Below are 11,465 nucleotides of genomic sequence, written 5' to 3' on the forward strand. Positions count from 1 at the left end.
GAGAGGTACTTTTTATTGGCTATTTCTAGAAAAAATTATTTCTTTATGAGTTGTAGTCCTCAAACAATGTATACTACTTTGGAAGCTACTCTTAGAAGAAGGAACAGCTTGTCCCCTACTGGCACCAAAGCGAATCTGCATTTAAATTTAATTGGATTTTGTCAGATTTATCCCACTGTGCATTTTTTTTTTTCCTGCACTATTTCTGTATGAAATTTTACTTCTCCTTCCTGTCCCCCAAAGAGGGGGAGAATATATCAAACCAGTCTTAAGAAATACACACTCAAGCTTAATTTCTGTGTAGACGAAATTTGTTCAACTGAGGTTTTAACTTAATAGACACATTTAATTTTTGTTTACATATATAAATATATCTCCAACACACTGTATCAATCACAGCAGAGAACAATAAAAGAGGTGAGGTTTCGGAAACATGGCTGTCGTCAGGCTTATACTTAAGGAGACACGAACAGTGTCATGATGATGGAAACTATTCTTTAATTTCTGGGAGCACCTCATAGTCCACAATTGGAGATGCACTTTCAAAACACCCTAATGATGAACCTTTCAAGCTTATTTAAGAGAGAAAAACCAAACGGGATGCAGAGCTTCTTGCCTCCTCCCTCGCGGTTGTCCACGAAACATTAACATCTCCTTAGGATATGAATGTTGATTTTCCAGAACACAGTTTGGGAAATGCTATTTGAAAATATTAATGTCCTTATCCTTAATTTTATTTGTTGTCTTAATTTTAAAAGCTAATTATATTTTTAATTGGTTTTTAATGTGCCAGCTTTTTTTTTAGCTATTTAAATTATCAGTAACTTCTACTTTAATTAAAGACAGCAAGTTCACAGTCATAATAATGTAACTTTCCTCTCTTGCTTACAATAATAGTTGAAGTCAAATCATGTTTCAGCAAAAACTGAGCCCCATCTCTAAAGTCCTGAGTTTGGGCACTTATCACATCATCACTGAATGTTTTTATTCAGCCAAGACACTGAATCTGTGGGTACAAAAACCACTCTACTTTGGCTAGAGTCGCAGCTTCTTTTGAATTCAAAAGAGTCTGATGTCCAGTATATAATTCAAAAGTACCTTTGAAGGTTAACCTTGCTCAGGGACTTCCCTGGTGGTGTAGTGGTTAAGAATCTGCCTGCCAACGCAGGGGACACAGGTTCGAGCCCTGGTCTGGGAAGATCCCACATGCCGCAGAGCAATTAAACCCGTGCGCCACAACTACTGAGCCTGTGCCGTAGAGCCCGCGAGCCACAGCTCCTGAGCCCGTGTGCCACAACTACTGAAGCCCACGCACCTAGAGCCCGTGCTGTGCAACAAGAGAAGCCACCACAGTGAGAAGGCCGCGCACCACGACAAAGAGCAGCCCCCGCTCTTGGCAACTAGAGAAAGCCCGCGCGCAGTAACAAAGACCCCATGCAGCCAAAAATAAGTAAAATTAAATAAAATTAAAAAAAAAAAAAAAAGATTAACCTTGCTCAGACAAGTAGGTGTCATCCTTTTTTTTTCCCGACCTAGTCTAATTTTTGGAAGTACAGTAAATTTTAATTTGCTCTCATGAAGTTTTAAAAATGATCATTCATCACATTCATTATTGGTGAAATAAAGGTTTACTGAGAAAATTAATAGGGCCAATTGGCTTTTAGGAATGATTTTGAAAATGTTTATCATGGGGTTAGTTTTCAGTGGGGTAGTTGTTCTCAGTGGGGTAGGTGAGCCTTATTAGAATCACTTATGCAACTTTTCAAGATATATGTTTCTGGATGCACAAAGTCCACCCGCCTGCCCCCGCCTCCAAGACACAGTGTCTGTGTGTCTGTCTGTCTGTCTGTCTGTCTCTCTCTCACCCACGCACACACACCTTTTGACAAGATGGGGAATGATGTGAAGCATGATTATATGGACAAAAGCATCCCGAGTGATTCTCCGATCTTAACCCTAACTCATTCATCCCTAAACTTTGCTGCACGCTGCAGTCATCTGGGAATCTTTAAAAACAGTCCTGATGCCCAAGTCATACCCAGTGCCGGTTAAATCAGAACATCTTGAAGCAGAAGCCAGGCAGTTTTTAAAGCTTCTCAGATGATCCCAGTGTGCAGCTGAGCTTGGGAGCCACTATTTGGTTAGAGGGCAGGAGAAAGAGAACTGCTTCTGATAATTAGTGGGACCTTAGGTAAGTCAGTTTTAAGCCTTGGTTCCCTTCTCTGTAAAATGGGTTGTTTAATTAAATGTCATCTACGGTTCAGTGGTCCTTTCCATCGTAAAACTTCTAATGCTGTGATTTTAAAATCAATTTGAAGATGAAACTTTGAAGCACTATAGAAGTGTCCATCTTTGATGCTAACGCTGTTACAGGCCTTTATACAAGTGCTAAGATTCTATAGACCTATTATAAAATTCAGATTTGCCTTCCCTCAATTATTTTGAGTTTCATTTTAGACACTGAGAACAAAGGGGAGCATATAACTTAACCAGAGAACCCCTTTGTTGCCTAATATACAACAGCTGTGAATAACTTAGGAATATAGTAACTTAAAAAAGACTACCTAAGGACTTGTATCTATCTGTTCGTTAATACTTTATTTGAAATAATTTGGAAATACCTGTCATTAATAGTATACTGTGTAGTATTATGCTGTATTATTAGCACTGCTTATTTCAGGATAGCTAGACCTATCATCAGTTTTGTGGCTATAAAATTTTGCTATTAAATTTTCTAATAATTATGTAAAAGTGATTTTAAATCATTTTGGTATAGAGCACTTTTATTATTTACTTTTAGGGAAATAATGGAAAACGGATGGGTAGGTGGATAGCGAACTAAATCAACTGAAATTCAGGGGCTAACAGAAAAACCACACACACACACACACCCCCACACACACAAACTACTATATGGCTTAAATTTAAGCATGTGTATAGATAGATAGAACTTGTACAGGACAGAAGGTTTTGTGGGTAGAAGGACAAATGACAGGGGAAATATGTAATAATTTATATATTATAATAATCAACCAAAACATGCCTTCTAACAGCATATCTAGCATTTTGGGTCTCCTAATTTTGCTAAAAGCTGAAGAACCTAAAACAAGGGGGAAAGCACCCATGTGGTACTGTTCTGAATTCGAGGATTTCGGGGCCACTGGGCCTCTGGAAGGTCTTCCCTCCTTGCTAACCCCTTTTTAAAAATGTCTTCAGGCCTGATATGATAAAAATCAGTTATTACAATGTATTTTTTTTTCCTCCACAGTATGACCTTAGCAATATATAACCACATAAAGAACAGGTGAGCTCTTTTAAAACCTATCTTGTTATTCCAGCTAATTAATTTACAAGGTATCAAGTTTAGTGTTAGGTAATAACTATAGGTGTTACTGGCATAAGCTTTTATTATTCGAGTGCTTTTATTACAATATAGAAGTGAATCATTTATTTTTATCTTAGGACCCTTAATTCTTAGGTTACTGAGCATCCCAAAGAGTATTTGTTTATATGGGTTATACTGATAATTTACTGTATTAGAAATTGAAATTGAGAATTTAAAAAATTAAATCCATTGTATGTTCAAACAGGGTTTGCCTTAGCACTATTGAAATTTTGAGCTAGATAATGCTTTGTTGTGGGGTGTCGTCCTGTGTGTTATAGGATATATAGCAGCACCCTTGGCCTCTACTCACTAGATGCCAGTAGCACCTTCTTCCCTCCACATTACGACAACCAAAACTGTCTCCAGCCATGGCCAGAAGTCCCCTGGGGGACGAAATCACCCCTGATTGGGAACCCCAGTGTTTAACATAAGTCATTTTTTTTTTAATGAAAAATAACTATTTTCCACAACAAAAAATATTGAGAGAAAAGTATCTCCTTAATAGAAGACAGCTGATTCTCATATCTATTCTGTCTTCAGTCATTTGTTTTGAAGAAACAATATGAAGAAGATCCAGCTGCTTGCAGATATATAGTTGGAAAAAGATGTATTTTTAAAGCCTTCAGATAATTTGGTATATTCTTTGATACTCTACCAAAAGTCTGCATGTGCTAGTTTCTTAAATTAGTTAAAATGGAATTCTAAGTCATATCAATGAACTTGTAATAAATACTATGTTAAATTAATACCCATTGATCTGTCATGCATACTGAGTAGATCTTTTTACCTGTACCTGACTTTATAATATTATACATTGGTCATTTGGAAAGTATTGGTTCACATTTCTTTAGACAGTGTCAAAAACTCACTTTTGTTAGTATCACCACCAGTCTTACCAGAAAAGTCTTTTAAGTGTTGAGAAGTTGTCAAGTTCACAATAGAAGGTAGAAGTTTTCCAAAAATCCTGATATTTTTAGCTTGATGGCTTGAATTTTGTCATTGGCAACAAATAACTTTAGAGTTATTTTCCTTGAAGTGACAGGCTCACTTTGTTCATTTGTGAAAGAATGACTGTGTCAGTTGTACATTCAAATAACGATGGTGTTCGATGAAAAAAGTGTTTCAAATAAAGATGGTGTTCTATGAAAAAAATGACTTACCGCCAAGTCACAAGTGCTTTTCCTTAACACAGCCATATTTCAGTATGTAAAAGTGCTTAATGCATACTTTCCACTTATTCAGAATATTAAAAAGAAGGACCAAGGTTTAAGAACACTATTAATTTTTACTCTTTTATCAAGGATGTTCTTAAAGCAGATTTTTAACTGCAAGTGGCAGTGAATAATTGAATGACTTCTAATTCAGTTTGGTACCACTGCCTTGATTCATGCTCAGAAACCAGCAGTTTTACCCACTTTTGCTTTTATACATCCATAGCAAATGTCACACAATGTGAAGGGCAGGTAGTGTCTTAGTATTCTTATAAAAGCAGTTTTGACCTCTTGGGCCTCCTGAAGGAGGGGATAGGGGAGAATCCCAGAGGCCTGCAGACCACATTTAGAGAACCGCTGTTCAAATGAGCGCAGTGTATTAGTGTGGTGAAATTTTAAATTAAAAAGCCTGGTTTCTTTTAAAATAAAAAGGCAATTACATTTTTAACTCAAACTATTTAAAAGAGACAAGAAGAAATACACAATCAGAATATAAAGAACTAAAGAGAAAAAAACGGGAAAAAACCATGAATCTCATATTCACATTGATTGAAGTTAGAAGAATTTATTGCCCACCACCACTGCTTTATAAAATGTTCTTGCATATTCCAGTGTGAGGTTAGAGGAGTGAAAATATATTGGTTTACTAGCATTGCCTGTTAGGGAGGGTCAGTGCTTATAGAGGCAACTCTGGCTGGTTGTTGTAGAAAAGATTTCACGGAACTTGATGTGCTGAGTAAAAATAGGTCAGGAAACCTTTCTAAGGGTGGAATCCAGGAGAAGAATTTATAAAACTGTTTGCTTTGTTGAAGGTTAAGCTTCCTCTACCCCTCTCTCTACTCCTAGCAGATATTTTACTAAGATAGTAACTCCTGAATTAATTTTTTAAATGCACATTCTTATTTTATAGAGATGCAGATAGATCCTTGGATATTTTTGATGAGAGATTACATCCACTCACAGTGAGTGTCAGTTTTATTGAAGTGGTATTTTTCTCTTATACAGTTGTGTTTATTTCATGCTGATTTGCTTTGAAATTAATTACTAGAAGAAAATTACTTCCTCCAGCTCGAAGTCAAATTCATCTTCCTTTAAGTCTTCTTCCCCACGCCATGTTGTGTCTAGTCATTTTCCCGAAGGCGTGTTGTATAAGGGGTTGATGGATATGAACCGAGTTGCACTTTGTATGAATAGTGAGCAGGTAAGTAAACATACCCAAGTAACAGAAAATGTATCTTTTTGAAGGATGATTTTCCATAGCATCAAACAATATAAATATTTGTAAATAAACCTAATATGATAAGGCCTCTAAGAAGAAAATTAGAAAACTGTTTAAATTTTAAACGAATTAAAATGACAAAGTTTTAAAATTCACTTCTTCGGGTGCTCTGTAGCCACACGTGGCTGGCGACTGCTGTACAGGACAGCACATTCTTAGAGCCTTATGGTTACAGGACACTGGGAATGTGTTTTCAAAGTTGATTACAGAAAAGTATGACATATGGTGATCAGCAAGACTTTTGAGCCTAAAAATATTGGGTTGGCCAAAAAGTTTGTTTGGTTAGTGAATATATTGTTCAATAAAATGCTTGGTGAAAATGAAAACTGTGTCGTTTATTTTTACTTAAAACCAAATGAACTTTTTGGCCAACCCAATAGTTTACATTTGGTTAGAATTCTGTGGGGAGGAACGTGGAAATACATAAATTTTCTGCGGTTGTGCCTGTATTTTTCTTTAATGAATGGTGGTGAGTACTGGATCACTGTGGTATTTTAGGATCCCATTGTTTATATTTAAAAGACTACAAGACATGTCACCCAACCAAAATTATTTTAAGGGGCACGTGGGCCCAAGTGTGAAGACTGCTATCTTAAGGGTACTTTTAAGTATTTTTCTTCCATGGATACTTAAATTGCATTTTTTCTCCTTTCAGCGAGAAAAGCTTCCAGAGGAATACTTCGAGCACGATCCTGAACACGAAGTCATTTACAGATTTGTTCATACTCTTTGTAGTGCCGCACTGCTAACTGCTGACTGTGCAATAGTAACTTGGGTAAGATATTTTTTCTTTCATAAAGCATCTGTAGAAATTTCTGTCTTGTACACATGGTATGGTCCTGTTTTTCCCAAATGAAAGTAGGTTCCTGAAATGATCATTAGAACTTTATTAAGAGAAACCTATCAAAAGAAAGTAAAGTATACACATTTGAGCTTTAATAATCATTATGATTTACAATGTTGCCATTGCTTTTCTCATCACAAAACAATTGCTATTAAAGGCAGCAGGAGAGATTTCTGGTTTCTCCTTCCACACCTGAGGGGACACATGCACGCACAGTGCACACACGCACACACAGACGGCGCATGTTGTGGCGCTAGGGCGGGGCCATAACTGAACGCTCTGGTCCACAGGCAGAAACAGGTGCCGGGTAGTTTGAAGCTGAGTCCCAGACTGTACTGCCTAGGCAGTTCTGATGTGTGTCCTGATTGAGAACTACTGCCCTCAGTTCTCTGTTCCTTGGGTAATGGATAATGGTGTTAACCATCCCTGCTGTCCTCTTATTGCCTGCATGTGAAGTTGCCCAGGACTAGGGTGCCAGTAGGACTTCAGAAGGCTTTCCTCTAGTTAGCCTGCTAAGCTACAGCTGTGTAAGGACCTTTTTGTCATCCATTCCTAATTCCTATGGTAAGATCTTATCATTTGAATACTAAATCATATTCAAGTGAGAGGTAGCTGGGATTGTTTTACTCCTCCCTATAGCAAACCTGTAGGGGGGAAGTCAGCTGCGTGGTCTGCAGGGAAGGAATACTTAGGCCCCTCACTGCCGGCGCCTGTCAAGGCAGAACTGAGGACGGGAGGCTTGTCCTTTTGAAGAGAGACCCCTCAGCGGGTACTGGATCAGACACAGGCCTTTTCTTGGAGCTACAGGCCACTTGGAGTGCTTAGCACATGCTTGAGAGAGGCAGGAATGGTGCTTGCATATGGAGAGCTAGGAACTGCAGGAAGGAGAGTATTTGGGTTGGAAGAGGGGCATTTCTTTGTAGACAAGTTAAGCTTGATGTACCTGCGAGACAGCAGAATGGCAGTGTCTAGTAATCATTTGAATATATGGGATTGGAGCATGAATCTGAGCTAGAGGGAGGGAATTAAGTGTAGCTGTTCAAATGCAGAGAAAGTATGTAAAATAAAAAGTGGGTAGAAGATAGATCTGTAGGGACTGTCAGCACTTAAGGGACAGACCCCCAGAGGAGTGGCTACAGTGGTAGGAAACCCAGCAGAGAACCCTAAGAGACACCAGGAGAGGTTCAAGAAGGAGAGTACGCTAAATGCTACCAAGAAGTTGCTCATGTCATAAATACCATGTCACTGAATACCTACTCTGTGTCACTTTTCTACATGTGGGGGGTGGAGGAGAGAACAAGTTGGATAAATAAAGTTCTTGCCTTTATGGAGCAAGTGTGGAAGACGTAAATTTTTTTTTTTTTTTTTTTTTTTATCGGAGTACAGTTGATTTACAGTGTCGTGTTAGTTTCAGGTGTATAGCAAAGTATAAGTGTTTTTTTTTAATGAGTGTTTTTTAAAAGATGACTATTTCAAGTAGTGGTAAAAACCATGAAGAGAAAGCAAGGTAAAGGGATAAAGTGATTAGAGGGGCTTACTAGAAAGCTCAGGAAGAGCCTCTTTAAAGAGGTAATGTTTGAACCCAGGACCTGGCTGAACTGAGGAAGATCAGGTACGCTGGCATTACGGGCAGAGGGGACAAGTGCAAGGCTCTGAGACAGGAACTTGTTCTGTGTGTTCAAGGGAAAGCAAGGTGGCCATTGTGATCCGAGCGGGGAATGAGGGAAAGAGCATAGGTGATGAGGTCACGGAAGGACAAGGCCGTACCGCACAGGGCCTCGTAACTTGCAGGCCACGGGAAGAAGGTATTTGTTTGATGGGAAACCTCTGGCAGATCTGGAGCAGGCGCATAAAGTACTCTTAATTTAAGAGGCTCTCCTGGCTGCTTTGGGGAGAACAGACTGTAGTCTGTTGGGAGGCAGAGAAGTTAGGCAGTGGCAGCGATACAAGTCAGAAGTGACAGACAGAAAAGCGGTCAGGGTACCAGTGAAGGTAGAGATAACAAGAAGTTCTAACAGATTGGAGCAGGATACACTCAAGTGCAGGTGTTTGGTCTCAGCGACTGGGCGTGTGGCAGTGCTCTTTCATTTATGAGGGAAGGCCTGGGGAGTGGAGCTCTGGGACGAAGAGCTCTGGGTGGTTTGTGTGAAGGCACCGGTGACCACGGCAAGGGTAGTCTCTGTAGAGTGGTAGCAGCAGGAGGCTGACTGAAGTGGGTTAAGGAGAGGATGGGAGATGAGGAGCTGGCCTCAGCCCTGAGGACGCCGTCGAGGGGCAGTGGGGGACAGGCTGGGGACATGGAAGCATTCACACGGGAGGAAGCCTCTGACAGAGAGGGAGAAGCTGTTCCAAAAGAGACTAACTGTGGGCACAGTGCTCTGCAGAAGCGAGGTGGGATCAACGTCACTCGCAGGAGAGCGAGCTTCAGTGAAAAGAAAGACGTCTCGCTTCCTCCGAGACAGGAGGGCAAGTGGGGTAAATGAATGTCGGCACGTGTACCAAGTTTGCCAGTACAAAGGTGAGAGGAAGTTGAGAGATTGCCAGTGTCGTTTCAGTGCCTCTGATTAGTCCCATAAAGTAGAGAGTTGAACCTTGCGGGGAGAGTCGTTCTTAGGGTACTAGAGAGTGCTGAGTTCTTTGGGGAATGGGAGCCGAATTTCACTAAGGACATATAATCTCAATACCCGTGTTTGAAAACACAGTAGAGTTTGGAGGGCATGGGCGAATCTGAGCTGTCAATCTGATAACCCTTCAGAGAGTAAACAGACTCTTTAAAACTGGACATTTTTCTTTTTGTCAAATGGCATATACACTCTTCTACAGAGGTAACAACAAATCACAGCTTACCTCTCAAATCTTTGCTCAGCTGTTAACTCCATCCAGTTCTTTGTAGGGTAGACATTTGATACATGTAAAAGAAACCATGAAATCATCTCACAAACCGGCAGGTTTAGAGGAGCCCCAGGGATACAGACACAGGCAGGTCTTCCCACCTTAAAACCAAAAGAATTGACTAAGCTGCAGATTATGTAAGACAGAAATGAATAATGAAATGATAATGGAGATGTGAAAAATTGGGGATATGAAAAGGACTACCCTTTGTATGCATGTGTGTCCCTGAAAAAGGCACTCAAATATGGGAATACTTGACAGCTGCAAAGCCCCTCTGTACTGCCTGTCCTGCTGTGCCACGCAGCAGCCACTGGGAGGCTCTCTTGACCACCAGTTTTTATCTTCAAGTTCATGCCACAAAAGGACTGGTGACTCTGAAGAGAAGGTAAAGATGTGCTCAGTCTTACCAGAATTTTACACACTCAAGCGTTATGTAAAATCGCCATGCAACCACCACCAGTCTTGTAGTTAACGTTGCACGTGATAGGCACTCAAGCATTTACTGAACAGTTGAAGTCGACACTGGGCTGTGTGTGCTGCCCTTGACAAGTGGGAAGGTAATAATACAATGCGTGTCTTTAGAATGCCCTTTGCTGAGAGGTCCTTTCATTCCTGTGACCAAAATTGGGTTGGAAATTCACACGGGCAGAGTAGAAATATCAGACTAACAGAAATATCTGACTTACAACTGTGACCTGGCCTCTGGCCTTGGCTTGGCTGAGCAAAGTCTTTGTAGAACCTAGGAATAAAAGGGGTGTCAAAAAGAGATGAAATCTGTCATTCCTAACAATTCTTATCACAGCACTTAAACTGAACTAAAATCAAAGATCAGTGCTCTACTTTTGCAGATTTACTTAGAAAGGCTTTTAACTTATGCTGAGATCGACATTTGCCCCACTAACTGGAAAAGAATTGTTTTGGGAGCCATTCTTCTTGCCTCGGAGCTTTGGGGCGATGACACTGTACAGAATGTGGACTACAGACAGATCCTCAAGGACGTTACAGTTGAGGACATGTGAGTTTGTAAGGTTACCGTGAACTTTCTAACCATTTTCCGATACCTCATTTGCTCTCATAAAGTTTGCATTTTTAAGAAATGTTACATTTTAAGAAAGGTTACCTTGTGCAGAGAGCTGAAATAGACATAAAATGACAGACTTCTTTCTATCTAGCTGTAGTATAACAATTTGTATTTCCCCTCATTAATTGGTAGGTCTTGATGTGTTATTGTTGTAATATTCTGCTTGATAAATTGAAATTATTTTTCTGGTGGTTTTTGCCAAACATTTTACAAGCTCACTACCAGAACAACATGGTACAGTCAGTAACTTGACAGCTTTCTTAAAGCTGTCTACCAGGTCCAGTCCATTTTTAAGGGGCACATGCCTGGTCTTTGAAGCAAGTGGCCACTGTTAAGGTCTTAGGGCCTCTAGACTACTGACAGGTTATAATTTCAACCTGAGTCACACATTGTGTATTTGCTTTTGCTGGTCTTTTTCTCCTTTTTATCTGAGGTTCTGTTGTTACAGAAACTATGATGTACAGGTAGCCACATATAAAGGTTTCAGATCCCTGTGTTCCTGTCTCCTCCCCTAAAGTCTGCTGAGTTAGGAAACACCTACCTCTCAGGTAGTCCGGGAAGCAACCCTGGGGCCTCCCCCAGGGCACTCAGCAAACACAGCGGCACTTTGTGGGGCCTTGAGTTAACCAGGCAGGTTCTCCTCACAGATGGCACGCTCACATTGGCATGAAACGCCAGGCTTCCAGTCTGGCTCTGGTGAAGGGCCCCAAGGGTGGGAAGCAGGATGAGCCAGAGAGGTAATTCCAGCAGACTCTCGAAGTGCCCGCTTGACA

This window comes from Balaenoptera borealis (genome assembly GCF_965194805.1).
Source record: "Balaenoptera borealis genome assembly, contig: HAP1_SCAFFOLD_749, whole genome shotgun sequence".
Classification (NCBI taxonomy): domain Eukaryota; kingdom Metazoa; phylum Chordata; class Mammalia; order Artiodactyla; family Balaenopteridae; genus Balaenoptera; species Balaenoptera borealis.